Below are 9,237 nucleotides of genomic sequence, written 5' to 3'. Positions count from 1 at the left end.
TCTGCTTTTATGTTTAGATGGTGAAGGGTGCTTAAAGACTTTGGATTTTGGCTATCTCACTCCCTCTTTCTGTGCCCAGATGATGCAATGGTTAAAGTGCAGTATTGCAGGCAACTTCTGCCCACGGCCTGTGGTTCAATCCTGCTAGGGCTTTAGGTTAGCTTGACCTTCTATTCTTCTGAGGTTAGCTTGACCTTCTATTCTTCAGAGACTAAGGTTATTGGGGCAATATGCAAATAATGCTTCTACATTATAAACCAACCAGAAAGTGTGGTAAAGTGCTATGGGCAGTGTATAAGCCTAAATGCTATTGCTCTTTCTCCATGAGTTACAAAGGAGGAAAGGTATTTTTCAACATACAGTTGCTACACCCTTGACTTGAATATTCCAGCTATGAAGAGACACCTTACCTCTCAGCGATATTACCAACGATTTTGCTATCCCTCCTTAGATTACCAGCCTTCCAGTGTAATCAGCAAAACAAATGAAACAGCACTATAAATTAAGAATAATTAAGACTAACAGCACTATAAATTAAGATGGTCACAATGCAATTAATGATAGTATTGCAGATATTCACATAATATTCCACCAATTAAGCACCATCTAGATTGCACCAAGGGCAATGGGACAGCCTCAATGTCAGTATTTTTTTTCAATCATATAGAATCAGCTCATAAAGGAACACACTCCTCATCACCATTACCACTGCAATAAGCCCATCAAGGTTCTGATATGTAAGGAGAAGGCAACCCGATCCAAAACAGGCATATCTCTAATAAGAGGACTCTGCATACGAAAATAGGAATAGGCCAAGGCAGCTTATTTAAGAAATGCATATCCACAAAAACTTTACGAATCTGGTGCCTGCTAGATGTGCTGGACTCTGTCCAGCAAAACAAGTTGTAGGATGTATTGCCTATTTCTTTGGCTCCTGGCCACTTGATTTTCCAAGACATAATTATAGTTCGGCTTGGTCAGGGTTTTTAAATTATTTACTTGCAACACACAAAGGCTTCCTCCAATTGAAGCTGATCTAACAGAAATCGATCTAATAGATATGTTAATTTATTTTGCCATTTCTGTCAGGATGGATAAGTACCCGCCATCCATCCTCCCATAAGGCCTCCCATACCTGGACTCAATGAGTAGAGAAGAGATTAAAGCAGCAAGATTCTATGAGACGTCTTGTCAAACAAGGGAGTGAATCCCTTGGTTAGGGATAGCTGACTGTACCCTTATTTAAGAAGCAGTTCTGACGCCTGACGCCTTTCCTGGATCTGGGAAACTAGGACTGATTTCTAGCTCTTATATGATACTTGTGTGCGGCTTCCATCTGGATCTCTGATCTTTCAACTGGATGACAATCCTGACTTGGCTCTTGGACCCTGGATTGGATTTAGACGCATCTTCTACCAGTTTCTATTAAAAACAAGCTTCTCATGCAAGCCCCCGTTTTGTTTACGTATTTTGTTCACTGTTTATCTCTCACATCTTGAAGTGTTAAATGTGTGTCTCTGTCTCCGTGTCTCTCTCTCTCTCTCTCTCTCTGTCGCTCTCTCTCTCTGTCGCTCTGTCTCTCTGTCTGTCTGTGTGTGTGTGTGAGAGAGAGAGAGAGAAAGAAAGAGGGGGGGGAGAGGGAGAGAAACCTGAAACAGGAAAAATAGTATATGCTAATAGCCTAGCTAAGAAAAGTTTAAAGACAAATGAGAGATATAAACGAGACTGGAAAAAATGGATTGACTATATACAAAATAAATACGGGACCAAGAAATTCCAGTTAGCCTATGCTTAAGATCAGAAATGATTTAAATTGTTTAAAGTTAGTTCAGCAAGAAGAAGCTAAGGTCAATGTAGAATGTCATTAATTTCTTTATTTCTTTTTTCTCAATAGATTTTAGACTGTGTTTGTTAAAAATCCATACCGTGTACGGGTTCTGGGAAGTCGGGGGGGAAGGAGGAGGGGGGTTGAGGGGGAGGGGGGAGGGAGGGAGGGAGGGGTATACATTAGGCTAGGCAAGAATTTGGTGGTAAACTAGAACTATTTTGACATACAAAAAATTGTACTCCAATGTCTTACTGATTGAGGAATGATGAAATGTTTGTTTTAAAAGAAATAAAACTTTTGAACCCCCCCCAAAAAAAGAAAGCCCCCCCAAAAAAGTTTAAAGAAAATGTAATGGTCTAGCGTCCTACAAATGATATGAAATACAGTGGCATCTGATACCCAACTGCTCTGAAACCCACTGAATTTGGTATTCAATGAATTTTGGTGTAAAATTTTTGATCCGGTACACATCATTTGTTTGGTTAACCCTACACCTTCTCGATATCAGCTGCCTTGTGACACACTACTCTATTCCTTAGGGGGGGAATTGTTTGGTACTCATTGTTTTTGGTACTCATTGGGCTTCCTGGAACCAGTTAACAATGAGTGCCAAACAGGGGTGGGTTCCGTCCAGTGGTAGGTTCTGGATCCCGTTGCAACCAGTATGGTGCAATGGTGCAACGGTGCCTGGCATCCACCACATGAATGCACAGTACATGCGCAGGAATTGTTACCTCCTGCGATGCTCCACAACACTTCCGCAATGCTCCAGCTGCTTGGTGGAGCGTCGCGCAGGTGCCATACATTCCATGTATGTGTACGGCAGCATCAAAGAACTGTAATACAGGTAAGAACAGTGGGTGGGCAGGTGGGCCCACTGGTTCCCAGTGCTCCCAGCAGGCACCGGTATGCCCGTACCGGGGTGTACCGCCTGCAACCTACCACTGATTCCATCCAGCTTTACTGCCGATTTGCTCATGCGTGCTTGCGGGATGCGTACTATGCATGCATACACAGTTCAATTAAAATTAAAAAGCAAGACGGCGGTGACAACGACGGCTACCGGGGAACTGGTTGGGGGGCGTGGCAGGCCTGAGTCACTGCCGGTTCCAGCGACTCAGGCCACTATACCACTACCAGTTGGGCTGAACTGGATCCACCCGGTAGGAACCTACCACTTGTGCCAAAGCACCTTTGTACGAAACCTTTAGCATCATTCGGCATAGCCTATGGTTAAGATTATGGAATCCAACTATAATAATAAAGCCAAGGAAAGAACTTTTATTTATTTATTTATTTATTTATTTATTTATTTGTTTATTTACTTATTTATTTATTTTTATTTGTCAACAAGTACAAGGAAACAAGTATGAAAACACATGAAAAAGTGGCACAAATAAATGGATATAAATAAGCAAAAGATAGCCATAAACACATAAATAGAGTACATACAAATGGGATAGTTGGACAGGGACGGTAGGAATGCTGGTACACTTATGCACACGTCCTCATGCACGCACGCAGTTTACGCATGCGTCTTAGCGCCTGTGCGATGCTCCAGCTGCTCGCGGAGAATCGCGCAGGCGCTGTATGTGCCATGTGCCTGCGTGGAAGCGCAGAAGCCTTCAAAGACTGGTAAGGAGCGCGGGCGGGCGGGCGGGCCCTTCGCCGTTCCCGGAAATTACTTACTTCCGGATTCGCCAACCAACCGGTTCGCGGGGACTGCCGCGAACCGGTTGAAACCCACCCCTGTTCTGGACCCTCTCTAATGTTTTAAAGTCTGTAATGCAGTGGGGATTCCAGGCAAGAGAGCAGTATTCAAGGATAGGTCTGGCAAAGGTTTTGTATGCCCTAGTTAGCAGCATAGTGTTACCAGAGAGAAAACTACATAAAATAAGGTTGACAACTCTGAATGCCTTTTTGGCAATGTTGTAACAGTGAGCTCTGGGGCTTAGGTCTTTCGAAATGAGCACTCCTAGGTCTTGCACAGATGTGGTTCATCTTTTAGATCGTTTCCACCCAGCTTGTACTTGATGTTCTGATTGAATCAGAACGATTCAAGATGAACTTGAATAATAAAGGTGCATATGCCACTGGTTCACCTATCAACAACGGAAAGGTTCTTCTTTGCTTAGAAGCTAAGATCAATGTAGAGATGTTATTAATTTCTTTATTTCTTTTTTTTCTCAATAGATTTTAGACTGTGTTTGTTAAAAATCTATACCGTGTTTAAATTGTTTAAAGTTGGTTCAGCAAGAAGAAGCTAAGGTCAATGTAGAATGTTATTAATTTTTTTATTTCTTTTTTTTTTCTCAATAGATTTTAGACTGTGTTTGTTAGAAATCCATACCGTGTACGGGTTCTGGGAAGTCGGGGGGGGGAGGTGGATGGGGGTTGGGGGGGAGGGTGGAGGGAGGGGTATATATTAGGCTAGACAAGAATTTGGTGGTAAACTAGAATTATTTTGATATACAAGAAATTGTACTTTGATGTCTTACTGATTGAGGAATGATGAAATGTTTGCCTTAAAAGAAATAAACTTTTGAAAGGGAAGATGGAATGTACAGACATCAAGAGGATGAGCTGTGAGAATCAAGGACACTTCCTCAGGCATTTGCCAAACCCAAAGACTTTTTCTCATAACAAAACAATGACACTCAATTGGATAATGTGACCTGCACTAATATGGGGAGGGAGAATTCTATACTTTAATTATGTGGGTTTGTATGGGAATTAGCTAGAGCTGGTATTGCCTTAATCAGTGCTGAAATGATGTACTCAATAAAGTTTTGTATCAGGAAAAAAAAGCGCAAAAAAAATCTATACCATGTACGGGTTCTGGGAAGTCGGGGGGGAGAGGAGGAGGGGGGTCGGGGGTCGGGTGGAGGGAGGGAGGGATATATATTAGGCTAGACACGATGTGTTAGATCTCAATGCAATGTGACTTCACATGTATACTGTTTTTCTCAAATTTTTCTTTAAAAATAGGATAAGCCAAATACATTAACATATAGTGGAAATACACCAAGGGGAGTAGTAGTAGGAAAGAAGAAAGATGGGTAGAGAGGGATGGGAGAGAGGGTGGGGGGGGAGGTGAAAAGGAACGGGGGGAGTGGATCTGGAGAGAGGAGTGGTAGAGGGCGAGGGGAAGTAGGGTAGAGGGGGACGATGGAGGAGAAAAAGAAAATAAAACAACAGAGGAATAAGGAAGAAATGGGATCAGCTTGAATAAATGATTGGTTAATGTAAATATTATTTGGAGAAATAGTGTTAAGTCAGATTGTAAACTTCAACTAATTCAAAGGTTTAAACTGGATTTTAAAAAATTATGGATGTGATTTTGTTAAAAAAATGAATTGGAAATTTCATTACATGGCAATGATGATCATATTGCTAAAATCTATAACATGTAAAAACATTGTAGGATTCAGTGGACAAGGAACGTTGGATATAATGTGATGTTTGAACAATGGGAAAATATGTGGACGGAGGGTTTAAAATTCACATTAAAGTTTAAATATATTTAAGTATATGATTCATAAATTCCCTTGTTATAATGACATTATATCTAAAGTGAACCATTCATGATCCTCATGGAGCTTACTGTATTTGTTGCTTACAAAGGTTCAATTTCATTATACAATATTACTTAAAATGTATTATGCAATAAAACCTGCCTGGCTTGTGTACAAATTCGAACTAATGAAATATAGAAGAAGTTAAGGAGTGGAGTAGAGTGGAATAGAATAGATCAGGAAAAAGAAACTCACTAAACAAATACATTTAAGTATATAATTTATAAATGGTTAGGTTAGATTAGGTTTATTAAACTTGTATGCCGCCCTATTCCCAGAGGGACTCAGGGCGGCTAACAAACCGAGGGGAAGGGAACAATACAAAAATAAAAACAAGACGAGAAACAAATTACAAAGAACAGATTTAAAAAACTCACAACAGTCACAACAATTCGAGTGGGGCTGGGAACTCATCAGCCCCAGGCCTTCCCGGAACCTTGGTACACCCAAATTACACCTATCCTCCGCGAGCTGCACTGGCTCCCTATCAGTCTCCGAGTGCGATTCAAGGTGCTGGTTATTACCTTTAAAGCCCTACATGGCTTAGGACCCGGATATCTGCGAGACCGTCTTCTGCCGCACACCTCCCAACGACCGATAAGATCGCACAGGGTGGGCCTTCTCCAGGTGCCGTCAGCCAGACAATGTCAGCTGACGGCTCCCTGGGGGAGGGCCTTCTCTGTAGCTGCTTCGACCCTATGAAATGAACTACCCCAGAAATCCGGACCCTACCCACTCTCACGGCCTTCCGAAAGGCTATCAAAACCTGGCTATTCCGGCAGGCCTGGGGCTGTTGACCTCATGACCAAGGTCCAGCCCCGATTAGACTGGGTGCATGATGTGGCTTTTTAAATCTGTTCTTCCTCCGTTTTTAACTTTTCACTTTTTAAAATTTATTTTCTGTAAGCCGCCCGGAGTCCTTCGGGATTGGGCAGCCTTTAAATTCATTAAATCAAATCAAATCAATCAAATATTTGGTCTGTTGTTTGGGGGGGACTCTGGGAAGCTGCCTACAGAGTTGCGTGGGGTGAAGCCAGTGGTTGGATTCAAATTTTTTTTTACTATCGGTTCTGTGGGTGTGGCTTGGTGGGCCTGGCTTGGTGGGCAGGGCAGGGGAAGGGTATTATAAATTCTCCATTCCCACCCCCACTGCAGGGGAAAGTTACTGCAACATCCCCATTTCCTCTCAATCAGCTGGGACTCAGGAGAGTCACCATCAATAGATGGGGGCAGGGCCAGCCAGAGGTGGTATTTACTGGTTCTCCGAACTACTCAAAATTTCCGCTACCGGTTCTCCAGAACTGGCCAGAACCTGCTAAATACCACCTCTGGGTGGAGCCTTACTGGGCATTGGAGGGCCATTTGTTGAACAAGTCTTGAGGGCAAAAAAAAGACTTTCTAAAGATCTACATTGCCTTAATCACCTGGGTCATAACAGGCTCTGACCTGATCAGCTATATATTGAAGACAAACATCAGAGTTAAAAAAAAAACCACATTTAATCTATAACACCCTCAATTTCGTCTCAGGATTCGTCTTTGCACTGAGTTCTATTACTCTGATTGCTCACTGACTTTTTAAAAAGTGGTAATTTGCAATGTTTTATATGTTGTATCTCTTCCTGTCAGTTTTTGGCTAATTATTTAAATGTGTTGCTTTCCTTCCCAGATGACTCCTCCTGTATACAAGATAGAAGATATAAAAATACCCGTTGCACTCTGGTCTGGTGGAAATGACTTACTTGTGAACAGGGGTGGGTTTCAACCAGTTCGTGGCGGTCCCTGCGAACCGGTTGGTCACCGAACCCGGAAGTAAGTAACTTCCGGGAACGGCGAAGGGTGCGCCTGCCCGCCCGCAGTCCTTACCCGGTTTTGACGAGTTCTGCACTTCCACGGATGCGCAGGACGCATACAGCGCCTGCGTGATCGTCCAGGAGCAGCTGGAGCGTTGCGCAGACGCTAGTACGCATGCGTGCACCACACGCGTGCACGAGGACGCCACCGGCCCCGTTCCAACCGAACCGGTTGGAACGGGGTGAGAAACCCACCCCTGCTTGTGAACATAAAAGACCTCCAGGCATTAATAGCACGGCTGAGTAATGTCATACATCACCAACGCATTCCTGAATGGCAACATCTGGATTACATTTGGGGATTTGATGCAACTGTGGTTATGTACATGCCTATCATTGAGATAATGAAAAAGTATCAGTGATTCCTCAGCAGTGATGTACAGAGAAACCATGTTGCCTAATGACAATTAAAAAAAGATCTTAAGGCTGTGATGATAAACACACCTTGAAATGATGACAATTTAAAAACACACCTTAAGGCTGATTTGAAGTCTTAATGCGGCTGAGTCAATCAATTAGTTGAAGTTTGCAATCTGACTTAACACCATTTCTCCAAATAATATTTGCATTAACCAATCATTTCTTCAAGCTGTTCCCATTTCTTCCTTATTCCGCTGTAACTGAGAAATAAATTAAATTTTCATAGACAATTAAGAGATTTCCTTTTTTTAAAAATCTTGACGCCCATTATAATAGCACTACTAAGTTATAGCACTAACAAAATGGGGCAGCAGTAATAAATTAAATGACACATTTGGAGCAAAAGCTTACCAGGTTTTTAGCTCAGATACCAGAGAAGTACAATTCTTTATTGGCCAAGTGTGATTGGACGCACACAAGGCATTTGTCTCCAGTGTATAAGCTCTCAATGTATATGAAAACAACAAGTGATAAATCGTAGTCCTAAAATATAATCATCATAATCAAAAAATACAACATTCAGTTTGCAGTTGTAGGATACTAAATAAGCAATCAACATAAATTGTAAGATACAAATAACAAAGTTATAGTCCTGAGAAGCTAAAGAGATAGGTAATAGGAAAGATGAGAAGGATAATAGGAATACTGCCTACTGCCAATTACCTCCACTCGACCAATTAGATCCCATAGATTAGGCCTCCTCCGACTTCCATCAGCCGGTCAATGTCGACTGGCAACCACGCGGAGGAGAGCCTTCTCGGTGGCAGCTCCGACCCTATGGGGAGATTCGTACCCTCACCACCCTCCAGACCTTCCGCACAGCCCTTAAAACCTGGCTGTCCCGACAGGCCTGGGGTTAAAGACTGTAACCCACCCGAATAGTATGAATGTTGTGCTTTTAACGATGTATTGTTTTATGTGTTTAACATGGTTTGTCCTCCCTCCCCCTGAACTGTGAGCCGCCCTGAGTCCCCCCAGGGAAAAGGGTGGCATACAAATAAAATATCTATCTATCTATCTATCTATCTATCTATCTATCTATCTATCTATCTATCTATCTATCTATCTATCTATCTAATATAGCTCTAGTAGGTGGTTTGACATTCCAGGGCATAAGACAGTGTTGTAGGAATTAGTTGTTTAGCAGAATCAGTGGAGGGTTCCTACCAGTTCCCACCAGTTTGGCCCAGTTCAGTGGTTTGGCAGTCTGGGTCTCTGGAACTGGCAGTGACCCAGGCCTGCCATGGCCCCCGAACCAATTCTCTGTAGGTGCCGCCATCTTGATTTTTGGTTCTGCGCATATGCAGAACTGTCAGCCTCTGTTTTGCTGCTTGTTTTTCGGCTGCCATTGAAACGGGGAGGGAGGGCATGGTGTTTGGGTGGGGGAAATAATCTGTACAGGAGGACTGTTAATCGGGAGTTGTTCTCACCATTCGTTTGCGCATGTGGAAGGAGAGGAGTGATGAGAATTAGAAGACCCTATAAGCCTGCTATAAGCTATTTGATGATAATCTGCCTTAGTTATGTCCCCCTCTTTCCACTTTTAATATTTATCCTTTTTG

This window comes from Thamnophis elegans, chromosome 15 (genome assembly GCF_009769535.1).
Source record: "Thamnophis elegans isolate rThaEle1 chromosome 15, rThaEle1.pri, whole genome shotgun sequence".
NCBI classification, from domain to species: domain Eukaryota; kingdom Metazoa; phylum Chordata; class Lepidosauria; order Squamata; family Colubridae; genus Thamnophis; species Thamnophis elegans.
The sequence above is the reverse complement of the archived record's forward strand: the minus strand, read 5'-3'. Positions refer to the sequence as shown.